This window comes from Pantherophis guttatus, chromosome 3 (genome assembly GCF_059756535.1).
Source record: "Pantherophis guttatus breed Tessera chromosome 3, ASM5975653v1, whole genome shotgun sequence".
In the NCBI taxonomy this organism is placed as follows: domain Eukaryota; kingdom Metazoa; phylum Chordata; class Lepidosauria; order Squamata; family Colubridae; genus Pantherophis; species Pantherophis guttatus.
In genome coordinates, this window is record NC_142065.1 from 124,033,583 (window position 1) to 124,060,277 (window position 26,695).

General features: G+C 38.0%; 1 long non-coding RNA gene across 2 annotated transcripts in view; it reads right to left on the reverse strand.

Moving 5' to 3' along the window:
- Positions 1 to 17,639: 17,639 nt before the first annotated feature.
- Positions 17,640 to 26,695, reverse strand: part of LOC117662374 (uncharacterized) — a 32,139-nt gene continuing 23,083 nt past the window's right edge. For both annotated transcript variants that reach the window (XR_015733220.1, XR_015733219.1), the window contains 2 exons: positions 23,498 to 23,647; positions 17,640 to 21,087 (listed from right to left, as the gene is read on the reverse strand). This is a non-coding gene — a long non-coding RNA (uncharacterized LOC117662374). The remainder of the gene's footprint in view (positions 21,088 to 23,497; positions 23,648 to 26,695) is intronic.

Consider the following 26,695-nt stretch of genomic DNA (forward strand, 5'->3'; position numbering starts at 1 on the left):
AGAAGCTACACTTCTTTGCCCAGAGCTTATTAGATAAATCATTAGCTTATTATCATTTAAAAGAATGCATATTAATTTTTCCAAAGTGAGTATTTGCTACAGTGATATTTCCAAATGACTTTAATTCTGAGTTTCCTGTTGTGTAAAATGAGGAGGATTAGTAAATAGATTAGAAAATCACTAACTAGAAGCTTGTAGAAGATGACTTGATTGAGTCCAAGGGTGGGGTCAAGCATATCATCAGTTTGGAGTCACTGCACCCCCATAAGAGACCTAAGTTCAGCCCCCCTTGAAGCCTGTTGACTCTTGGCACCAATTTGCCTTGACCGTTAATAGATCAGATTCTTGTGTATAGGTTGCATGGAATATACTCGTAGTCTTTTGAATTCTGTCCTGGTTCCTGATTTCCTGTGCCTGACAAAACTAAGTGTTTGCTCCCATATAGTATACATGATGTTCATTCTATTAGCTATGGGGAACTGAATTAAATAGGATTTTAATCTTTCTTTTCTCTCAATAAAAAATGGTATTGGCATAAAGAATTGAGTGATCCATTAATTAATGTAAATCTAATGGTGAAATATTAGCAAAATTTCAGGAATTTTGCTTTGGATTTAACTGATAGTAAAATAATTCAGATTTGATATATTTTAAAATATTTTTTCAAGAGTATTTGGAAGTATTTGGAATTCTTTTTTTTTTATTGAAAAAGTTTTATTGGTGAAACAAACACAGTTTCCCCACAACCCTCCCACCCAACCCCCCCTCCCCCTCCCCGACTTCCCAGAGCAGAACACAAGGTATTTCTATTAACTTTTAACAATAAACTAAATTGCTTAACCAACCATTAAACTAACACCCCCTAAAAAAAAATTCTTAACCCCCCATAGATAAAATCCTACTTCTTAGACATAATACTTCTAATATCACTTATATAGCGCTTATACAATTAGAAAAAGATCATTCATAAGCTATTTGATATTTTTTAGTCTGATACTTATTTTGAACATAATCAATCCATCTTCTCCAGTCCTGTATATACCTTTCTTGTGTGTGATCCTTCAAATATGCTGAAATTTTAGCCATTTCAGCTAAATTAGTTACTTTCAATATCCAGTCATCAATAGTAGGCAAAAAGTCCTTCTTCCAATGTTGTGCTATCAACAATCTTGCTGCTGTTATCAAGTTCAAAATCAGTTTAGTCTCTGCAACTGTACAGTCCGTAGTTATACCCAGTAAAAACAACTGCAGAGTAAATTTCAGTCTTTTTTTAAAAATATTCTGCATCACCCACCAAATCTTTATCCAAAATGCTTTGATTTTTTTACAAGTCCACCATATATGATAATAAGTTGCATCATCACAGTCACATCTCCAACATTTAGCTTGCACATTAGGATACATACATGATAATTTTTTTGGATCTAAATGCCATCTATAAAACATTTTATAAAAGTTTTCTCTTAAGTTTTGTGCTTGTGTAAATTTCACATTTCTAGTCCAAAGTATTTGGAATTCTTTTCTGAATCCCACAATTACTGAGAAATGTAAGCGTAGAGAAAGCAGAATGTTGTGTAAGAAAGAGAAAAATAGTTATCAGAAAAGGGTTTTAATTAGACTTTTGGCTGTGTCTAAAGAATGGAGAGGTACGTTTTTGTGCAATTGTAAAAAGTTAGCTCATAATAACAGACACATTTTCTCACATGGAAATACAATATCTAACTAATCTCCAGGTGCTTGCTTTGTTTTTAAAAACTAATCAGGATCTGCCAGATTGCAAAGAACAAGTAAAACAGGTATAGCTTTATTGACAATAGTTTGGATCACATTTCAAAAAGTCTCCTCTGACTGCTATTTTGGGATACTATTTTGGGATACTATACTATACTATTTGTGCATTTTGAAGGTAGTCTCCTATGAGTTAATTATTACTGTTTCTGAATTTGTTACTCTCCATCAGAGACTTTCACCTTGTCCTTTCTGTTTCAAAAGTCTGAAACGCTAGGTCATATTAGATGAAGCAAATCTCATTAAAAGAAATTTTTTCACATTGTGAAAAAAGGTTGTTTTATTCTTTCTTGCCCAGTACACACCTAGAGATTGCATGTTCAGAGATTTTCAAAATAAAGATTGGAAATTTCAGTATCAGTAGAAACAGTTTGTGCAGAGTGAAGAAAATAAAATATTTGCTATGTTTTATTTTGATACTGAATTATACTGAGTTTATTCCCATGGACCTTATATATATGAAGTTATGTTGCAAAATCAAAAGAAAGTCAAGTTTCTGAGAAGCTCTTAATTTTATTAGATATGTTTGTGCTTATTAGGTCTGTTTCTCCAGGAACTGCTTTTATTAATTTTCTAATATTGAAACTATACATTTCACTGTATACAACAAGCATGTATAGGAATTGTAGACTAATTTAAGTACTGAATCTATCCTTTGGATGTAATAAAGTATTCAAGTGGGAACTGGTATTTTTGAGCTTAAAGGGTATAATATCCACAGCACAATATGGCATGAAGTATGAAGTGTATTAAAATGCTCCCAAGAGCATGAATCGTGTAGACCATTCCAATTATTTACTTTGGATGTACTCCCAGTGCTAACCAGAAGAGGTATTATCTTGGCCAAAATAATAGAAGACAAGGATCTCTACATACTTTGCTACAGAAAAGGTAGTCAATGATATGAAACAGCAATTGAAAAGAGTTATTGAAGGTAGACAAGATCCAAAGTGTATGTGTTAGTTCTGCAAAATTGACAAGAGTGTAAAGTTAAAAACAAAAATATTCCAAATAATGAAAAAGCAGGTAAATTCTTGAATGAATTTCTGAGCTGATATTCATAAAAGTTCATAAAAGATGCTTCTGAAAAGGTTTTTAATAACTTGGCCTGGTCCAGGGAAGAATATGTTTCTTGCAATTTATTTTATTTATTAAATTTTATCCTGTCTTTATTACTTTATAAGTAATTAAGGAGGTGGATATACATAATTTTCCTCTTTTTCCTTCTCTTCCTCCTCCTTTTCCCCCTAATAACAGTTGAGGTGAGTTGGGCTGACAAAGCGTGACTCACCTAAAGTCACCCAGCCATCTTTCATGCCCAAGGTGGGACTATAACTCGCTGTCACCTGGACGAGCACCTTAAAACTGGCTCTCCAACAATCTAACAAACGTGTCCCTGAGAAACTCTTGTACATTTTGGGGGGGCTATAATTCACAAATTATAGACAATCTCACATCTCAAATTGCACTTTTGTTACTTCCATCCCTCCAAATTGTGCTGAAATGCAACTATATGTATTGCTGGTGCTGTTCAACTAATCCTGATAACAGCACTTGCAAAGGCAATCAATGGAGAATCAGCTCAAGGCAACTCATTTGAAGCAGTGAGAGCCAGTGTACTGTAAAGTTTGCTTGTTTGAATAAGGAAATGCGGATATCAAGAAAGTAAATACCAGCTGTTCCTGAGGCAAGTAAGGCTGTAATTATGTTGATGTATTCCTCTTGCCTGGTGGCTCATCTAGAAAAGATACTATTCTGGGGACATAATCAAGTTAATATGTTTCATAGGTTAAAACCTGATGATACTCAACCAGCCTTTGCACATGAACTAAAAAGGAAGGGTTGAAACTGGGACAGGGGAAAGAAAAGCAATCCTCATAGTGGCTAAATCAAACCTGCCAGTTGTAATCTCACTTCTTAGAGAACAGCTGTCATGTAAAAGGCAATATTTAAAGCCAATATGTTTGCATTACAATTATATTTACCTTTCGCATCTTCTGGGCATTATTCATTTCCTGCATTATTGCTCAGTTTCACATTTGATTTTTCATAATGAAGCTTTTTACTCCTCAGTGAACCAATAATTGCTGTTTGCTACAGAAAAAAAATCTTAGCGTTGTGATTTAGAAAAGTAGGATCACAGATGTTGCAGGTAGTATTTCTTAAGATTAAATCAGAAGGGTCTAATCAAAAGTTTGATGAAGAGAATTAGATTTGAGACTTCAAATCTTTTCATAGCAAAAAAAAAAAAAAGTAAAAAAGAGCATTGGAGTTACCTCCTGTTTCATGATAGAGAAACTCTTTCATTCAATTATGAAAATAAACTTATTGTAAAGTATCTATACTTGTTCGTAGAGGTGAGTTTTGGAAGAAGTGAACATGGATACAGGTAGTCCTCAACTTACGACCACAATTGAACCCAAAATTTATGCTGCTAAGTGAGAAACTTGTTGAGTTTTGCCCCATTTTACAACTTTTCTTGCCACATTTGTTAACTGAATCACTGCAGTTGTTAATGAATCTGGTTTTCCCATTGACTTTGCTTATCAGAAGGTTGCAAAAAATGATCACATGACCCCAGGATACTGCAACGCATCATAAATGTGAGTCAGTTGTCAAGCTTCCACATATAAATCACATGAGCATGGGGATGCTGCAATGGTTATAAGTGTGAAAAATGTTCATAAATCACTTTTTTCAAGGCCGTGGTAATTTCGAACAGTCACTAAGCGAACTGTTGTAAGTTGAGTACTACCTGTAGTCATCACAGGACAACTCAACACAGCCAATTCGCTGTGGGCGCAACTGGCCACAGGCAACTGGTAGCTTCCCATTTTCACACCCTGATTCCACCCCCACCACAGGCTATTCAGCAGCAGTGATGGTGTTTGGGCTGTTGAGGGGGGCAGCAGTGGTGAGTAGGGCTGGCAGCAGGAAGATGGCAGAGGCCAGGCATGTTCCATTTTTGCACACACACATGCTGCCACTGCATCAAGCTCTGGGATGTATGAAAATGGGAAGCTGCCACTGCTCTGCACTCTGCCCACCCACTCGCTCATCCGCCCTTCCTGACTCTCCCTCCAGCTACCTGTAGCAAGTTGGCCCCATGGTGAATTGACTGTGTTTAGTTGTCCTGTGGCAATTTGGAGGCAGTGAGTTGGCAGAGTCAATTTGGCGGTGGCGAGCTGGCCACATTGAGTTGTCCCATTCCGGCCACCCTTTGCCTCACTGGGCAATCAGTAGAATACATTTTTTCAGTCCTCAGTTATTCACTCCTCACCGCTAAGCACTCAGCTCCTCAGAATATAGCGCTTCCCTGGGTGATAGGGATGTTCAATAGGATGTTTCTATTGAACATCCGTGAGAAGCTCTTTGTTTGGTCTCTGTGTTCTATCACTCAGTCAACTTGATATTCATAAAGTAAATCTCATTAAAAGAAATATGTTCTTTAAAATGTCTAACACTTGTGATGAATTGCCCAATGGGAACAAAGTTCCTTTGTATGTTCAAGAGAAAAAAAATCAAAAGAAATACAGAAAGTAGGGGCACAAGGCTACTGAAGATGTGTATGAGCAAATGTTGTTGTTTTGATCAGTTGTGCTTTCCTTCATCTTTCTTTGCTCTGCAATAAATTTCTAAGATGAGGTAACTGCAACTATATATAAAACATTTCATACACAGGTAGTAGTACTGTTTTATTTATTTATTAAATTTATATGCCAGCCATTTCACAGTTTGAGGTGATTGGGCAATATTTTACCTAATACTGCTTATTTTTAAATGCAATATAATAACAATGTAGCACAATATAGATCAGTAGCAACAGCATAACAAGAAAGCCAATTTAAAACAAGTTTTAATCCCAACACAACAATAATTTCAATCGAATAGATTAGATTAACAGAGTTGGAAGAGACCTTGTAGGTCATCTAGTCCAACCCACCCACCCCTGCCCAAGCAGGAGACCCTACACCATTTCTGACACATGGCAGTCCAATCTCTTCCTGAAAGCTAAAAGAAATCTGATATTTTTTCCTGAAAGAAATACTTCCTGAAATAATGCCACTGTAAAGAAAGGCTCCTCCATTTTCCTAAAGATCCTTAAAAAAACATTGTAAGCCTTTACAGACAGGTCACCAAACATAATTCAATGGGAAATTGATTCCAAAAAGTCACAGTTAGGTGGTAGAAAGACCTAAAATATGAAGTGGTACTTCTGATGCAAGGGAAAACTAAGTAACCCTGATTGCATGGAGAAGCCAAAAGACATCGGAACATTATTCATATAATGGGATGTTCTTATATCCACAGCCTAGAAGCACCACTTAAAACTGATTACATTTCTAAGGTCCCAGTCAATATGGGGATTGACTGAAAGAAATAGGCATAAATCAGGAAGATCCAGGATCACATGGACTGCACTATTTTACATCTGAATCAGGGAGTAGAAAATGGGTGTGAAGGTAGTCCAGGCAAAATATACCAAGACATGAACTGCTTAGCTGCTTCAGTAATTTTTTAAAAAGTGAATTGGATTCTGTGGATATTTCAGATATAAAAAGTTATTGTAGCTTCATCAAGGAAAAGTTTTAAAAATATTCCCCATCTTTAAGAACTCCCAGATCTTGTACCATAAATAGAACAACATGCAAGTACTGACTGTTACATATTCTTTTTTCCATAAAACCCACCTGGTTTCCATTCCCATCCAAAGCCTGAGCAGAGTTTAACTGATTTGTCCCAAGTTCTCTTTACTGATTCAGTTCCTTGAAACCATGGCTATTCTTCTTACTGTACCTCCGTGTGTAACATTTTAAAGTTATGTTTTTACCCAGTCACCTATTTTGAATATATATTTTTGAAGCTTTTCAGTTTGCTTGAGTTTCCACTATTCTAAATAACTTGGTGGCACCATAAAATTGGCTTCTGCTCATTTTTTTACTCCAAATCATTTATAAATGCACTTAATAACCAAAGTTCCAACAGAAGTTTAGAAGACCCCACTGCTTACTTCACTTGATTGTGCTCTGTAATCAAACAATTTGCAATGAAATGAAATTAACTTTTGCTACATGTGTTTCGGTTGCAGGAGAACAATGCATTATGCATTTCTGTCATTTATAATTATTTATTATCAGAACTCCATACATGGTAAATCTTGTCTGTAATCAACTTGATGTTTTAATGTGACCTTGGATCTTTATTGTCTCCCTAAATGGATACTTCCAGATGGAATGTGTAACATTAATAACCCCAGTAGGCAAACACCCATATGGTTTTGCTAACTATTGTTTGTTTATGGAGACATTTGTTTGGTGCAAATTAACTTATAAATGAAGATAGATTGAATTTTTTTTTAAAGAATTGCGGGGGAGTGTATATAGTGGAAGTCTTTACTATTTTTTCTAAAGGGCATTCCAAATAGAATGTAGAATATAACAAATAAAGTTTTTGTATAATAGTTTGATTAACTATTATAATTACAATAATAAAAACTAATACAAACTGAAAAGAATAGAATAAAGGGAGTAGAAGGTGCAGAAAAGAAAGAAAAAAGTGAAAAAACAGGAAAAGAAAAAATAAAGAAAAAGAATATAGTAAAGAAGAAATATATAAAGAAGTGACTTTCCATCTTCATCACTAATATAAATAATTTAGGTAATAAATAATACTTATTTATACTTGTGATGAAGATGTTAAGTTAAAATACAACAATCTCTTTGTCCCATATCCCATCCCTCATCTCTAAGTAAATTGATAAAGCATCACCATTTCAGTCCTGATGGCAACAAGTCCATTAAAGAGATAACAACATATCTATTTTAATGTTGATCAAATAAACCAATTTGTATTTCTTCCTTTTATTTCTAACAATCTTAAGCTTTAGCTCCTGCCTATAATATGTAAAACTTGGTTTCTCTTCATTTTTTCTATATTCTTCTTCACAAAATTCTTCAAATCTTTAACAATCATGTTTTGTACAGCCAATATAGGAAAATTATCCAAGTCACTCCCTTGGTTTGTTGTTTATATATCCCTTTTAATTATTAAGATATCCTCTGGTTTCTTTTGCATCTTTTTTTTATGTCATTCTTGGAGAAATCCACTTTCAATTTGAACTCAATCTTGACAGGTAGAAATTATTCCTCTTTAATAACATTGTTTAGACACAGGCTAGCTATAGAGGTATACACTTTTACATTTAACTTTCGGGTCCGTTGTTCAAAAATATCCTTACTCTGTTTGTAACTTTCTAAAATCAGAGTTTTAATCACCCCTTTGCTATTTATTAAAAATACGTTTTTAAATTCTTAAACTATAGATATAACTCCTTTTACTAAAGATTAAAGGAAAACTCATCTAGTGCTATCAAACTTGCCAATCCAAAGGTTCCTAATAACTGAAAGAGCAGTTAACAAGCAATTTCTGAAAGAAATTCAGGTTCTAATGCACTCTTTCTTTGGGTGATTTTAGGCCAGTCATACTCCCTCCAACCCAGAATAGGACAACTTCCCACAGGCAACTCGCTATGGGACAACTCACCTCAGGACAACTTGCTGTGGGAAATTTAACAATTCAATTTAATTATTTAAAATAAATAAAAATATTTTAATTTTTATCATTCATATTTCATTCTGTCCCTCCTTTTTCATCCTTTCTTTAATTATTCTATTCCACCATTACTTTGATTATTAGTGTAACTCTTGTCCTGCAGCGAGTTGTCCCGCAATGGGTTGGCCAGCAAGTTGTCCCGCAGCAAGTTAGCAGCAGCAAGTTGGCCATGGTGAGTTGGTCATGGTGAATTAGCCTTGATGAATTGTCATAGACCCCCCCCCCTCAACCCAACCTCTCTGTTGTGAGAAAGAATAGGAAAAGGGAGCATTATATATCCTGCCTTGAATTCCTCTAAGAAAGGTGTCATATAAATCTATCTGATCATATATTTATCATTATTTATTCAATGTAAAGTTCAATATGATACATTATTTATAGAAATAATTCATTGTTAGTGTTGATCTTAGTAAATCTTGTCTCAGTCTGGGAAGAACTTTATTCTGAATCTTATTTGATTCTGAAACTTGGAACTTTACGATTATCAGATTATCCTTCAAGACTTTGAATATCTTTAATTTATTTTTTTTTCATTCTGAATATAGTTGGGATCCAACCACAAGAAAACAGTAAGGTTCTTTTTTCTCCTATCCCTCTCGATAGCCAATTACCTTTAATTTTTCCAGAGAATCCCTACATAAACAGATTGAGCTTGAAATTATAAAAGGTAGATCAACCACGTGTGCAGGCCTACTAATCCAAGTCCTGCCTTACAACATGCATAGAAATTCTTGTCCTACTATTTTCAGTTGAAAATAAAGGTCAAGAAGGAAATTATATGATCTTGATAAGATAGTATGCCTAACTTTTTACAGCATTAGGATTTGCGTGCTTGACTGCATCTTTCATTTGTGTCTGTATGCATGTTCAAGCTTTTTTCATTTGGTTAAATCTATTCTTTTATTATTAAAACTAAAATCTGATTCATTATTCATTCAATAAAAGCAGCACATTCATTTTTTTTCTCTTTTTGTTCAACTATACAGCCTGCTTGCCATGATGCAAAGAAACCCCACCAACTATTTTTCAAAGACATCCTCGCAACCTAGCTTCTATCTCATTGCTACCCTGCTTCTGAGGCAGCCTGAGGTGTCACAGTAGAAAGTATTATTTTGCCTCATATTGGAAGACAAGTTCCCTTATGTGGACATAAGGCACATGGAGGAAGCATTCATAAGTCAGCAAATTTCTGAGCTCCATTTGGTTCTGTAAGTCTGTTCTGAGACAGCCCCTCTTGTCCAGTTGCTGGGTTCTGTGCCTTCGTAAACATTTTGAGATTGAACATCTCTCTCATTTTTGGAGTCTAATCTTTCTTATTTGGGAGAAATTAGACATGGGAATTTTGACCTAAATTATGACTGCATGCAGGTCTACCAGAGGTCAATATTCCAGTTGATAAGCAAAAATAAAGTTATCTGTTTCATGGCATTATTAGGTTCACAAAGTAATATATTGTTTGTGCCACTTGGGCACAAACAGCATTGCTGTTACCCGTGGATTGCCATGAGACTTAAAAGATGTAAAAAAGCCCTAGAGGCAAAAAGTTGTAGGGGGCTGTACTTTCTATACTGATATACTTTTCTCCCATTTCAAAGTTTGGAAGAAAGCACATGAACATAATAGTGAAGAAGCCTCAAATTATTTTTCTTCTAAGAGAAACACCTTCAGATTCTCCTCCAGCAGGATAATATAATCCAGACAATACATTATTGTATTATTTCTGTTTGTTTGACTGGTCAAGGGACCCTCAGACTAAGATTCCAGCCAGACACTATATATTCTTGATAGCACCTGCAAAGTTCTGCAAGATTTGGGATGGGGGAGAGTGCGAATTTCTATTAACATTTCATTATTTATATTTAAATAAATTTATATAAATTTTCTATTTATATTTCAATATATTTATTCAGGTCTTTTTAAACTTGGTGTCCTTTCTCCCCTATTTTCTTATTTTTGTTTTGTTGCTACTATGGTGGCAGTTGTTAATATTAACAGAGCTGCTTGTTAGCATTTGCTTGTGATACAGTAGGTATATTTCCTTTTCCCAGAATGCTCCAGATGTTCCATCATTCTAAAGTATTTCATCAAAATTAAATAAATGGCACTACCATTTTTCTGTTAGTGAATCTGGATTTTCCAGACCTGTATCTGCTGGGAAAATAAAATGGGCCCAGTGTCCAATCTTCGCTGCTAAACTCAGTGCTGCTGCTTTAATAGATATGGACAAGTAACCCCTCACTTCCACATGTATGAAAAAAAAAGTAAGTAGCAAAATGAAATACCGGTACATCCTTGATTATAATTGTTCTTTTCTAATGTAGTTGTTTTCAGAATAATGGGAAATTGTGCTTCATTTTAATTCCATTTTGTAATGAAATAAATAGATGCTCCTAATCAGAATCACTCCATATTATTTAGGAATGTAAATGAATGAAATGATTACTGGGGTGTGAACTTTCTTTTCCATTGAATCATGATTCAAACAAAAGAGCCTTGGTAGTACAGTGGTTTAATGCACCCTGTTATTAACACAGCTGCCTGCAATTTTTGCAGGTTCGAATCTTACCAGGCTCAAGGTTGACTCAGCCTTCCATCCTTTCTAAGGTAGGTTAAATGAGGACCCAGTTTGTGGGGGCAATAAACTGACTTTGTATAAATATACAAAAGTATGAAGGCTATTGCTTAACGCATTGTAAGCCGCCCTGAGTCTCCGGAGAAGGGCGGCATATAAATCAAATTTAAAAAAAAAAAAAAAGATGCCTTAGTGATATATTAGAAATTCTTTGCTGCAGTTCTCAGTTTATCCTTAGCCCAAGAGACAAGGAAAGTTGTTATTTTGTATTTGCCATACAGAAAAACCCAAGATGATTTTCCAATTAAGAGCTGGAAATCCTGGGAGCCTGAAAAACCATCACTAATTAAGGAAGGCAATGCTCACTTGATTGATTACGTGCTGTCAAGTTGTTATTGACTCTTACTGACCACATGGATAGATTTTCTCTATAATGATCTGTCTCTCTGATTTGATCTTTCAGCTCTTTCAATGATTCCCCCATCACCACTGTAACTGAGTATATCCACCTTACATAATTTACACAATATTACAATTCAAGTCTGAACCAGCTTATCCCAGTCTGATTTCTTCTATCTGATGCCTTAAAGCTGTTGACGGCATAGATCCAGGTTATCTGATGAACTGTGTTGTCTAGCCCATCCTTCTTGGACCTACTGCAGATCCTGTTGGCCAAAGAGCTCCAACTGTCGGGATCCAGAAGAAAAGACTTCTCCACCTCCCATCCACCCTTTGGAACATCCTGCCCTGCAGAGTAAGATTTGGTCCCAACCTCCTATCCTTCTGTAAAAGTCTAAAGACCTGGCTCTGCAAGTTGTCCTGGGGACTCAATGGGGGAGTTCAACTCTGGAGGTGGTTGCAAGAGTGATAGCATACTCCACCTCCCCTCCTGTTCTTTGCTGCCCACTCATCCATCTTTTCTTTTTACTAATCATATTGATGTATTTTCTTTGTTTCATTTTTTCTGTTTTCTTTTTCCTTGGTTATTGAATTGTTCTGTTTTGCTTTCACTTTGTTTAAACTTGCTTTTTATTTATTTATTTATTTATTTATTTTTTATGGTTGTGAGCCACCTTGAGTAGCCCCATGGTGAGATAGGCAGCAAATGAATAACAATACTACAATTTCTAGAATTCTTCAACAACACAGTCAGGACATTCTTGAAGCTGTGTTTGAATATAATTTGAAGTGTAACAAATCAAGTTTTTATTATTACAGCCATCGACCAGAAGTAATATGTATTGACTATACCCTGTTTGGCAAAAGCTGGCTTAAAACAGCCAACTATATTCATAATGTTTGGATCCAGTCACGTGACACCTCCCGAGCCGACTAAACTAGCCAGGAGGGGCACGGGTCCAATATACACGTGGTCGCACTCAGTTTCCCCATGATCCTGTCCACTTCCTCTGGGGTGACAGGATCGAACTCCTCCCAAATGACAAGACCCGCCACCTCCCCACCGTCTGACTCTGCCCAGTCGGAGGCCAAGCCGTCCTGAATCTGAGCAATCTTGTCCAGCAGATGCTGACTAAACTCTTCGGCTCGCCCTTGCAGAGAGTCCTCCCCCTCCCTCTGATTCAGGAGGGAGCGGGACACCCTAAACAGGGCAGCCGGGCGATTATCTGCGGACGCAATGAGGGCAGAGAAGTAACGACACTTCGCTGCCACCATCTCCACTAGGTAAGATCGTGTAAACGACCTTAGCTGTACACAGTCAGATTCGGAATGACTGGCTCTCCAACAGCTCTCTAGGCCTCTCCTGCGACGCTTCATCTCCCAGAGCTCCCCCGTAAACCACAGAGCCAACCAGGATCTGCGTCGAGACCCCCAGCAGCCGTCTTATCTCAGGCATCCACCAGTTGCAGCCGGGGCGTGGGAGAGAGAGAGAGGTATCGTCCCCAGCTCCACCTGGAACCTCTCTGGGTCCATCAGCCTGGGGCGGAACCAGGTGGTCAGTCCTGCATCCCAGAGAGGGGGGGTGGCATACTGGAAGCCTAGCCAAAGGAGATAGTGATCGGTTCATGACGGGGTAAATAGCAGATTCTCCCCCACCGAACTCAACCTGCCACTGTTCCAAGATAAAAACAAGATCGAGCGTGTGCCCCCCCCCCCGAGTCGGGCCCTGAATAATCTGAGTCAGGTCCATGGCTGCCATGGAAGCCATGAACTCCCGAGCCACCCCCGACACCCCACCCAGAGAAGGCAGGCTGAAGTCCTCCAGTACAATAAGTCTGGGGAACTCCATCACCAACCCCGACAGGGCATCGAGCAGCCCAGGCAGGGCCGTTGTTACGCAGCTGGGAGACAGGTACACAATCAACAGGCCCAACTGCCCCTGTGGACCCCATCTCATGAGGAGGGTCTCACACCCGTCTATCTGGGGAACAGTGACCTGCCGCGGACTGAAGGTCTGCCTAATAACAACCACCACCACCCCTACCCTACCCTGGGCCCTCGGCTGGTGTAGCACCCGGAAGCCTGGTGGGCAAAGTTCTGTCAGAGGGACACCTCCCTCTGCGCCCAACCAGGTTTCCGTAATGCAAGCCAGGTCTGTGTTTTCCTCCTCAATCAAATCACGAATGAGGGGAGTTTTGTTAACAACAGACCTGGCATTAAAATAGACCAGCCTAAGCCCAGGGGCCCCTTCTCTCAAACCCCCAGGAAGTCGGGTTGAACCAGGAGGGTCAGAGCACGCCTCCGCTTGGAGATAGCAGGGGCGAGCTCCCAGATTTCGATACGGCCCTTGGTTCATCCATCTGCCTCCATTCCCCATCACAACCAGGATCAGAGCACCCACCCTCTCCCCCGGGGCGCCCAGGGGTCCCAACCCCGCTCCAACCCCACCGCTACCCATCCATGGCCTGGACTGCCCCCCCAGCAACCTGCCGGACATAACCCTCCCCCCTCCCCAATCCCCTTAAAAACCTAAGTAAAAAACAATATAGAGTCCCCTTATTAAAACCCTTAAAACCCCTACGCCACCTCTCGGGATCCCGGGACCCGTCATTAAGGTAGACCTTCCCCAGGCCAGCAGGCCACTCCCAGGAATGGGGGGCATTCCTCAGAGCAACCAAATCCGCGCTTGAGTATGTTAGAACCATCCTCAGTCATCGAGATGAGTACGTCCAAAGCGAATGGGGGTATGACCAGATCCACCCCAGCAGCAGGAACCTTCATCCCCAGGTGCCCTCTCACAGCAGCCGGGAATGACCAAAGATGATAATCTCACCGCCCTCTCACCACAGCAACGGTTCCTGTGCCCGCTTGGCGATCCCTCAAGGTGGGAACCGCTAGTCCCAACTGCCCTCTCACCGCAGTATGGCCCGCCTTGATGGAAAACAAGTCCACGACCACCCTCTCACCATGGTGGGGATTAACACCTCAGGGTCTATGACCACTATCATAGGAGATACCTGGAGACACCTCTCATTTTGGATTGCCTTCCTTTAGAATTCCTGATTGAATGTTGAACTGCGATTAAGTTGCCCATTAACTTGAAGACTACCAAACGAAACCCCTTCAATCTTCCTTTCCTTCCAAAGGAGCACCAACTGGGACTCATGAGACAATGGCCACATTTATGGTACTTAATATACTCTTGTATATTAAAAGAAAATTAGCACAGAAGGAACTTCCATACCATCTCCATTTCTGTCCCCCTTAATTCTTAATTCTTCTTAATTCTTAATTTACCGGTAATACATCCATACAATTCACTTGATTATCTCATGCTGCTTTCCTACTATTTTAATCCATGCTACAGATAGAGATGATAGAGAACTGATATGAATATGCATGATACCAGTTTCCCATTTCATTTCAAAAACCTTATACAAAATTGAGTGTGGAAAGATGTCCCCTGGTTGTTGCGCTACTAAGCCATTCATTTTTGTATTTCTGCAGTACAGTATGAGTCATATAAATGTTCCAAATCCTTTTTCATGAGGAAGCAGTTGAAAAAAATAAGATCTTTTAGAAAGATGTTCTCCAGAATCTTTTGGAATGGTGTTGGAGAATGGTCACTTTCACTAAGTTTAAAACAAGGATACAAGAATATAAGAAATGGAGGGCAACAGGGTATTTGCAGTCTGAATAGCTGTGTTGAGAAGAAAAGTTTGGCAGATGTGACTAGTCATAGAGGGCTACAAATCTGCAGCTGCTGAAATTCTCCATCAATGTAGCTGTTAAAAGCTCAAGAACCTTCTCCTGTCTGTATCTGATCACCTTGCTCATGTGTATATTTTTAATGCTCCCCTTAGAACTCATGCAATCCTCAGAACTGCAAAATGGATGAAGACTACTCCCTAAAGAATAAAGTGATTTGCTAGATCTCACATCACTCTTTCAATAAATAGGGGTTACTTACTCCAGATTTTAGGCTAAAAGTAACAGCTGTACAATTCTATTTGGACCTCACAAGTCAGACAGTGAAAATGCCTCCTCAAGAAAGTCTAAATTACTTAGGCTGAGTGCCAGATCCTCTAAAAGGCAAACTCTGTGCAGCATAGCTCTTTAATGCCACAGGCAGCTGGTCACTGTCTGTGCCATGTCTGAGGACACAATGAGTCTGGATGAATGGCCTCTGCCCAAATAACTAGAGATAATCACGAAGCACAGAAAATAGTGGAGCTTTTATAAAACTGAGTAGGTAGGGGTATAATGGTTCATTACTGAGATACTGGATGTGAAGCACTAGGAAATAGCTGAAAGTTGGTATACAGTGTTGTTGATGAAACTCCTTATTTGTTGTTGATTTGCTGTTACTTTCACAGGTCAAAATAGAATGCCAGTATCACTTCTCTGAATATAGAAAAGAATATGCAGTCTGTGCAGTCCAGCAAAATTCTCCTTGGAATTAAGTTCTACTGAGTTCAGCAAAATTTACTCCACAAGATGTGTATGTACATCCTAATAGAAATTATTAAAAGATTATAATTATAAAGCTAGGTCACAAATATCTAAGTAGTCATTAGATGCCAGCAAAGACATAAAGATAACTAAGTTTTGCTGCCATCTCATGGACATCCAGAGTTTTGCAGAATAGATATGGTAGCCCTATAATCAAATTTCTTGGGCTATTGCTTATTAAAATGGGATAAAAATGGAATATATAGCAGTAAGTTATATATAGAATATACATTTTTTTGCTCATTGCCAACAACCTTCCTTCCTTGAAATGAATTAACGGTTATGAGCTCATGTATGCAAAGAACTCTGGAGCAGTTTCTAACTTTTACTCCTAAAAGCAAAAAAAAAAAAAAAATTAGACATGACCATCAGTATAAAAAAATTCTACGTGTGGAATATCACATGAAAAGCATTAAGTCTGTTCTTTATTATATTAGTGAAACCACAGTTGGCTTCATTTCATTTAATGGAGCACTAATATTAATATTTGAATAAGAAAAGAAAGTAAGTCTGATGTTTCATGGAAGAAATAACAACATAAAAATACTGTCCATAGTTTAAAATGTGTATTTGAAAGCAATGACTATTTTAAAATTTTTAGCATGATGTCAATAATATAAGTAAATTACAAACTTCAACATGTATTGCAGGCTCCTCGGGCAAGGATTTTTCTTGTTTATATTATTCTATAGACACCATGTTCACAAATGCTGTTCAATATCATCATCATCCATTATCCATTTGTACCTTTCTTTCTGGCCACGGTTGCTGCTCAAGGTTGCAATCCATTGGAAAGCTTGTCTATGCAAACCCAAGTGCACAGAAAGAACTCCTTGTGTCATTATTCCAAATGTGTAGTGTTAAATAGTTTTACTTGCACTGTAAATACCCTTTGACAAAAAGTAATCTTGAATGATGGGGCTCCCATTTGATGTATGCCCCACTGTCATCATGTATGTTTACATCACCGAAATAATTATTCTGGGAATGAAGAAGCAAACTAATTTGATTTGTTTATTTTAAAGTTCAGAATGAAGCACTTTAAAGTCGTTTACCAGTTCTTTAAACTGAATCTCCTCAAGGATACTGACTGATTTTAAAAGCAGAAACATTCTTTTATTGTGGGGTGGGGGAGGAGTGTGAATAGCGTAGGCCAGGAGCAAAGGCTGCCTGGCTTCACCCAGTGAGATCTCCGGGAAGCCAAGATGGAGGCAAACAGAGGGGTTAATTTAGCCAAGCATAGCTGTGGCTGTTTGTGGTTGTCCCTGACAGCACGGCTGGCTGAAAAGCACCTGTGTTTGCTCTCTAGCTTTCTCCAATCTGCTAGAAAATGGCCCGAGCATGTCACATGGCTGCCTGATAGGCCAAGCACCATGGGAATACAAAAGCTGGAGCTTTTAGCAGAGTTAATCATTAATGTGCCTTTTCTTTGTCCCATTCAGGAGTGCTGACAAGCGCTTTGATATTTCATATTTGCCACCAGGTCAATTTCAGTCATAACCAGGTACTAATTGAACACATTGATTCACTGCATGGCTGTACCTGAACCTTTCTGAAAATCTGGATTCAACCTCTTTTCTCTTTTTTTTAAAAAAATGTTTTAGTCTTTTAAAACAGGGTAATGCATATGTTTGCTTTTATAAAACATACACTCAGATCCACAGTGAGTGAACATCAAAGTGATTCTTTAAAAAACCCTATTGTTCTGAAACTGTTAATTTGTACTCAGAATATACACAAAACACACAATGTCATCAATCCCTAAAAATCATTTAATTTATTACACCAGGCTTAGCTGATACTTGCATTAGATTACAATTTCTATATACAGGATAAACTGCAATACTCTAGTGAATCTATTATATGCTTACACTTCCTGTAAATATGTGGTACAGTATTTGATACTTTCTGCATTTTTGTGAGATATATTAAAAATATAGTGTAAAATATGTCAAGTAGCAGAATCCCATCAAAATTACATTGAAAATTTCAACAATTATACTGGGAAACAGCATATACTTACATTTCTTATTGAGAGTGATTACAGGTGTTTCATTCTGGCTAGATTATGTTCTAAAATATTAAAAGTGACAAATGAATCGTAAATTCAAAGCAAAATTTATTCTCCCATCAACTCAATTTTAAAATACTGGAAAACCTGAAATGTTTTAATGAGTCTTCCTCCTCAGTTTCAGCAACTTGGGAATTTGGTCAGTCCTTTGTGGCAGAGTGACCAACAGTCTGCACTTACAGGCATGGTTTGGTAACTCCAGGAAAGCAAACTCCTTTATCTTGGAGTTAATTTAGCAAACTAAATTCATAAAGCTTGCCTTCCTTGCCCTTCATCAATGCAAGGGTGAAAGTATCTTGAAGTCAAAAGTTGAGTGTGGCTTTTTGTGACTGACTTTGAAAGGAAAAACAATTCTCAATTATGACTTGGATATCAAATAAAATCTTTTCCCCATCTTACATGTGTTTTGTTGGGACCATGTGGACTGTTCCAAGACGACCTTACAGGGGGAATGGGGAGGGAAGATAAAGGAGTGAGACAAAGGGAAAACAAACTCTCCCTCCTTTCTAATTCATTCCTGGAGTTCTTCACAGGTACCATTTTGTTTTCCATATTATAAAGTACCAGGAAATCATTTTAAGCTTTTTACTTCCTTGCTTGCTCGCTTGCTTCCAGAATAGAATCGAATTTGTATTATGGTCACAAAGTTACAGATAGAAACATATTAAAAAATAAAAATAAAATAAAAACAGAATAAAAATATGAGGTGGTAGACTTATCAACGGGCAATCAAAGTCTATCTAATTTTATGAGCAGTATAAAAAAATTGGCTATGTTCAAGAAGATTGAATCGTATTGATCTGATAACAACTGTACATTAAAAAGATCAAAACTTCCTAGATGTTTTACCAAGTATGGAGTTATGAGATAGGTCTAGGATACTCATAAATAATACGGTATTACAGGACATGAGCTATAATTTCAAGGGTCCCGTGTCTGCAGGGCACAGTCTTAGACTTTATTGTGGGAGGTTTACCAAATCACCTATCACTACCAACTCTAAACTCAAATTGTATTGGCTGATTTTGATTGAGATTTAATATTTGATGGAGCATTGTAGGGTTTTTAAAATTTATTTAATTGGCTTTGAGGGAATCTGATTAATTCAAACATTTATTTCATTGCATTATTGTTCTAATTTAAGTTTTTTATTTAATCCTTTAAGTTCCCACTTAAAGAATAAAATAATAGTTTAAAAAAGTGACTGGTAGAGATAATGTTCTGTTTTTGCTACTTTAACAATTGTATTAATTTTTTTTCTCGTTCAGCTTTGTTTTAAACTCTGCTAAAAAAAACAAATTCTACAGGTTTTAAATAAATAAATAATATGGAGAAATTTGTATTGGATTGTGTTGGTCCCAAAACCTTCCCTTTGACCTTTTGCACAAAGAGCCAACTTAAGATGCTTTCTCCAGCTCTACTCATTCGCAAGCCTCATGACTGCCCAGATTTCACTACTCTTAATTAAATAATATATACTTGCAGGGTATAGCATTTTACATAATAATATATATAACTGGTGACAGCATCCATTGATCTAACATTATTAACAATCTTGGTGTAGAATGAAAGAAAAAAGGAAAAATGTCTGTAGCATTTCAATTCCTTATTAGTAACATGAATATTCAAATGCCATCTGTAGTTGATGCTTTATTTGTTCCCCCATTTTAATTTCACAGTATGAATGAGTCCCTTTGCAGCAATAGAGACAAATGCAAAATTTTCCTTTCCTATAAAAATAGTTTGTTGCTTTAAACTATTACACAAGAGGTCATTTAAAATAATAAAGCTTGTTTTAACAATGATACAGTGCCTCATCTCAGATTAATATTTCAGATAAGTAGATAACAGTCTGCCTGAATAAGGACATGGCTCAAACAAAGGTTTCTGTTGAGCAGAAAAAGGTGAAAGACAGATGGGTTGTTAAACATTGCCAGCATACTTTGCTGGTGCCATTCAGCGGTCATTGCTAACATTAACAAGGGGCATTGTGTGTCTTCCCTTGCTCATTTCTATCGCTAAACCAAATAAGGGGAAACATACGGTGGACATTTTCTCGTCTGTAAAATGTACCTTCCTCAGGCATTTGGAGAGGGTAAATGTTTTCAGTGCAGCAGCATAGTGGTATTTCTTCATATTTTCTTTGACATATATTCTGTAAGCACTCACCATATATTGCTCTAGCAAAACTTTAGAGCACATCAACTGTGACTTTATGTTGATTCCTTTTTTTCAGCTTGTTTTCTTCATATGAGCTTCATGACTATGTCAGTGGAGTTGCTGCCTTCACTCTGAATTAATTTTGTTCCCCTTCCATTATGTCAAATAGCCATATCTCAATGGCTTCATTATAATTTCATTGCAACTGGAGAAAGACCATTTTTGAAATTAAAATATGGCAGCAAATGTTCAGTGCTCTGCATAGCATGGGTGGATGGTAGATATGGAGTGAATGTTTTGCACTGAAACCTGAACAAATATTCCAGCAGTAACAACTTTAGAAAAATATCAAAGATATCTTTTGCTGAAAAACAGAAAAAAATAAGCTTGTGATTTATGGATTTGATTATTAGAAAGAGTAAATTTTGGAACAAGGGAAATTATGATGTTAAGAAGATCAGAAGCCAATCCTCATCACTTTTCTTTTTTTTTCTTTCTTTTCTACTTCTCTCTTTTTATTATTATTTTTTGATTCTTCTTACTTTCAACTTAAAATTTGGTAAAGTTGGTAGAAGCTAGTAAAGTTAATAAACTAAGTTTAATAGTTGGCTTGGTAACACTTCCTGCAGGCAAACTGAACTTCAATAGGACTACAGTATTTGGCCGGCAGAAATCCAAATGATCACTGGATAGGAGGGAGAAGATATCAGAAAATCTAAGTTTCCTGCCATCTAGTGTCCATCCAGATTTTTGTCAACCACATGTGATAGTCCTAGTTTTGTGGAATTCTGTTCCTTCTTTTTCAATCACAAAATAGTCTTATTACATCCAAGCTACTATGCTCATTCTCTTGAAGTCATTTTATAGTTCAAATTACCAAGCATTTTCACTCATAAGGTAAAGGCATGGAGAAGCTAGAGAGAGATTTTATCTTGTTTCTTTAAGTGTGGAGATTATGAAGGATAAGGTAAACCTATAAAAGAATGGAGAAAAAAGGGATAAATTAATTTTTGCTGAGTTCAACACTAAAAAGACTGCTTTCAATTAGAAAAATACTCTGAGACCATATTTGAAGGAATCACAGACCTCTACCTAACATACAGTTGGAGGCTGTGAGTGGCTTGCAAAGACCACCTAATGGGTTTGTGGCTATGATGTGAATGGGAAAGCTCATAATTCAGGCGCAATCTTTTTCATTTTGAGTGCAAAATAAATGCAGCAGGAGGCAATAGTGATTATTCCAGATCAGTAAATATGAGTTTGAGAAATCTAACCTAGATGATATGTTTTGGTGACTGTGGTAATTTAATGATCAGAGAAGTGGTAGAGAATTGTCATTCAATGTAGACAATGATCAGTCGATGAGGTTTAGCAAGCATATAACACTTTTAGCTACTGCTCCTTCTGTTATTTCTAGTTGCTATCTTTTTGAAGGACAGATGTGAAAACAACTGCATAGAGAAGTGAAAGAGGGAGAAAAGCTGGAAGTCAGAAACACAAAAATGATGATTCTCCAACTCTCCTGGAGCATTTTCAGATTAGCTTGAATATAAAAACGATGAGTTTTTATATGGGAATGGAATATGAGATTATGTTTGCTCTAAACTACCTTGAACTTTTTCTACATCTCTGCTAATGGTAAGATCATAAATGATGTTAAATGCATCACTTTTGGTTACATGTATCTGTTACCAGATACGGTAATAATATGCAGTAGACATTGAAGAAGGCAGGTATAATCAAAATTGGGATTATAACACATATATACAATATGTGGGTGTTAATCTTTTCTTCTGCAGCCTCAGTGAAAATTTACCCTCCTGATATGGTAAATCACAAGAGGGACATTCTTGTTTAGACTTCAAATTTTAGAACAGAAGTAGAAAACAAAGTTTGGAAAATCATGCAAAGTCTGTCTGACTTTCTGACGTCCTTCCTTCCTTCCTTCCTTCCTTCCTTCCTTCCTTCCTTCCTTCCTTCCTTCCTTTAATTCCACTCTAGATCTTCATCACAGGGGGAAGGGGCTTAGAACACAAGTCAGTAATCTTTGAAGCTGCTGTCAAATACATTTCTCAAAGGAATACAACTCAGATTTTTTTTCCCTGCAGTCTTTTTTTCAAAGACACCCCCCCCACACACACACACACCCAATCCAACCATTTGTAAACTCAGTCTTCCTTTTCCTGGCTTCTATTAAAAAATTATTTCTTTTTTGTTTTGTTTTCAGAAATTAATCCTGGTGATGGACTGATAGAACCCTGAGTGTCTTTATATAATTTCCAACATTCTGTTGGATTGGAAAGAACAAAGTAATTCTGAAGCCATTATTCTGTACTTTAGGGAATCTTAACTAGGGGCTGATTCCTCTATGGATCCATCAATCACACCACAGACTTTTGCATATTTGTCACTATGTTTAACTAAGATTTACTGATAGGCAAATATGCATAGGATTGCAGCCTCAATCACATGGTAGAATGCATGGATAAAGGACCTGTTATTCAGCAAACATCACAGAAAAAGTACCCACATCTTCTACTATGACTTAAATTGCACAGATTTTCTGTGAAGCCACTTCACTCCTTGGTCACAACTATGTTTAGCAAATACAGTAGAAATTCCCTGGTATTGCTACAGTACTTAAACAGAATGTAAAATAAGTTCTACCTATTCATCTATCTAATAAGATAGTGCCTGACTATTTATCATTGTACATATATACTGTCAAAACAAATCTAGTAGGTTTATTTATATACATGTCTATTAAAACTAAGTACCTATATCCTTATCAGATTTATTTTAGATATGCCTATAAGTGTGTTATAAATTGCCACTGATCACTTTATTGTTTTTCCTGTAACTAGCCTTCAGAAATTCTGAAGTATAAATCAGGTACTTTACAAGAGTGAATTATCCAGCAGATCAAATGTACAGAGATAATATTTGCATGCAATCATATTGCAGTTCCCAATGCTGCCAATTCACATTTATCAGAAGAAATAAGTGTTTAGTAAAGTGATGAAAATTTAAATAATATATATGTATATCAGGGGTGAAATCCAGCTGGATCTATCCAGCTCACACAAACCGGTAGCACCGGTGGCGGGAGGCTCTGCCCACCCATCAGCATGTCATTACGTCCCATTTTTGACCCTCTGCGCATGCGCAGAAGGCTCCCGCATGCTCCTGTTCCTGAACCGGTAGCGAAGGTAAGTGGATTTCACCATTGATATATATGTAAGGTCACTATTCATTACCCCCAAGACGACACTGGTCTTTACAGCTATAGAATGATACTTATATCTATAGGTTTCTTTTTCATAATGAAATTTCATATTTGAAGAAATTAGTGGATGTCTCTCCAAAAATGTCTGACCTTTTACCTGATTTGTCGTAGCCAAATAGTTTTCCTGTTGAATGATATGAATAAAAGCAGCAGCATACGTTTTTATTTTGCTGAAAATAAAAACATTTTTCCAGTTTCCTCATTGAGATCTATGGTTGCATAGTATTATCTTGATTGCAAGAAGAACCTGTATTACAAAATCTTCTATTTTAAAAAAGACACATTTAAAAAACCCAGTCTTTTAAACAGAACATAAGATTTCAGAGCACCGGGATCTGCTAAGCCAGTCATGAATATTATAGGTGTCTGTTTGTAGTATTGCATAAAAGACCATTCCATTCAGCAAATCTCCATCAATACAGTCTAACAAAGTCAAAACTTGGCCACTGCTGAAAATAATAATTTGTTCTCTTGTTATATTTCATTCAAATATATATCATAAATCATTCTGTTTAGAATGGACAATGAATTAAATTCTGTTTAATAGTTAAAAACACAATCATGCAAAATTATGTTTTAGTATCTTTTAAAAATCCACTTTAAAAAACTTTAATGGCCTTACTCTTCCCTATGGGTTTACAAATAAAAATACTACATTGCATAATTTAAAAAAATAACAGTTATTTTTATAAAATTATACAATGTAGTATTTTTATTTGTAAACCCATAGGGAAGAGTAAGGCCATTAAAGTTTTTTTAAAGTGGATTTTTAAAAGATACTAAAACATGATTTGAATGTAATTGCTTTGAAATTTAAATGTAATTGCTTTAAGTGGGCTACCCTGCCCCTTTCCTTAAAATTAATGCAAAATGCAGCTGTAATGCAGCTGGCTCCAGGGTGTTATCAACGCTTCGTTGAGTGAGGGTCACTTCCCCGCCGCCTTGAAAGAAGCGGTGGTGAGGCCTCTCCTCAAGAAGCCGTCCCTGGATCCGGCAATATTGGCCAACTATCGTCCTGTCTCCAACCTTCGCTTCCTGGCGAAGGTTGTTGAGAGTGTGGTCGCGCGACAGTTTCCACAATTCTTGGAGGAAACATCCTATCTAGATCCGTTCCAGTCGGGTTTCAGGCCTGGACACAGCACAGAAACGGCATTGGTCGCGTTGGTTGATGATCTCTGGAGGGCTCGGGACAGGGGTTGTTCCTCTGTTCTGGTCCTGTTAGACCTCTCAGCGGCTTTTGATACCATCGACCATGGTATCATGCTGCACCGGTTGGAAGAGTTGGGGATGGGGGGCACCGTATTATGGTGGTTCTCCTCCTTTCTCTCCGACCGGTCGCAGTTCGTGTTGGCAGGGGGGCAGAGGTCGACCTCAAGGCCTCTTATATGTGGAGTGCCTCAGGGGTCGGTCCTCTTGCCCCTCCTGTTCAACATTTATGTGAAGCCGCTGGGCGAGATCATCCGTGGCTTTGGGGTGAGATACCACCAGTACGCTGATGACACCCAGCTGTACATCTCCACCCCAGGCCACCCCAACGATGCCCTTGAAGTGATGTCCCAGTGCCTGGAGGCTGTGCGGATCTGGATGGGGAGGAACAGGCTCAGGCTCAACCCTTCCAAGACTGAGTGGCTGTGGCTCCCGGCATCCCGATATAGTCAGTTGACTCCATCACTGACTATTGGGGGCGAGTCGTTGGCCCCCACAGAGAGGGCTCGCAATCTGGGAGTCCTCCTGGATAGGCAGCTGTCCTTGGAGGAACATCTGACAGCTGTAACCAGGGGGACCTTTTGTCAGGTTCGCCTGATCCGCCAGTTGCGGCCCTTTCTTGATCGGGATTCCCTGTGCACAGTCACTCATGCCCTCGTCACCACTCGCCTTGACTACTGCAACGCTCTCTACATGGGGCTCCCCTTGAGGAGCACCCGGAGGCTCCAACTGGTCCAGAATGCAGCAGCGCGGGTAGTGACGGGAGCAGCCTGGCGCTCCCATGTAACACCGCTCCTGCGCGAGCTGCACTGGCTCCCAGTGGTCTTCCGGGTGCGCTTCAAGGTGTTGGTTATCACCTTTAAAGCGCTCCATGGCATAGGGCCTAGCTATCTTCGAGACCGCCTGCTGCCACCGACGATCTCCCATCGACCCGTGCGCTCCCACAGAGAGGGCCTCCTCGGAGTGCCATCAGCCAAACAGTGCAGGCTGGTGACCCCCAGGGGGAGGGCCTTCTCTGTGGGGGCACCTACCCTCTGGAATCAATTGCCTCCAGAGATAAGGAGAATCCAAGACCTCAGTGCCTTCCGCCGTGCCCTTAAAACCTTCCTTTTCCAGCAAGCCGGGCTGGCCTAATTTTTTAAGTGTTTTTAAGTGTTTTGTTTATTGTTTTTAATTAATGGGGCCAAATTTATATATGTATATTTTAACTGTATTTTAATATTTGTACTTGATGTTTTTACTTGGCTCCTCAGGGAGAAGGGCAGTATACAAATTCAAAATAAAATAAATAAAATAAATAAAAAGTAAGATGCTTATAGCATTTGCCGAAGACCCACAATTTTTAAATGGCTACATTGGCTACTTATTTAACAATGCCCAGGTTAAAGTTTTTAGTATTAACCTATAAACCCCAAATCACTTTGAATCAGGAAATCTAAGAGAATATCTTCCATATAGAACTGTCCAACCACTGTAATAGCCATTGGAGACCTTCCTGATATTATTGTTTTCCATAACACAGGAGTACACAACTTCTGACAGCTCACACATTCCTTTATATCAAGCTAAGGGGCTGTACTTCAAAAGTGAAACTTCTCTGAACATAATTTGTAAGAGGGGGAAGTTCATAGTTTTTATCGGATTGCAATGGCTTCTCAGAAAAGTATGAACATAGGGAGGGCATAGCACATCTATCTGAAAATCTTTAAAGCAATAATTTTTTTCCCCGGACTTGTCTCAGAATACATCTTTTTGGAATTAACTCTAAAGAATCTCATAACCCTATTCTTTACATCCTTTCACCAAACCCCCAAAAAGGAAGAGGAGGGGAAGATGCTCTTGATACCACATGTGGGCTGCAGGTGGTCTTCCGGCAATACTCTTGGTACCATCCTATAGATCCACATTTGACATAGGCCATTGATGGTGGGATGCCGCCCTGCTACAGTTTTAGCAGATATTAAAAACATATTTAGAATGTTGGCACTTGAAATCCAAAAATGGCACAGTCAGACTAATGATTTCCACTGTTATATAGTATTGTTTCTTTTATATTTAATTGAATTAAATTATATTTAATTTAATTCAT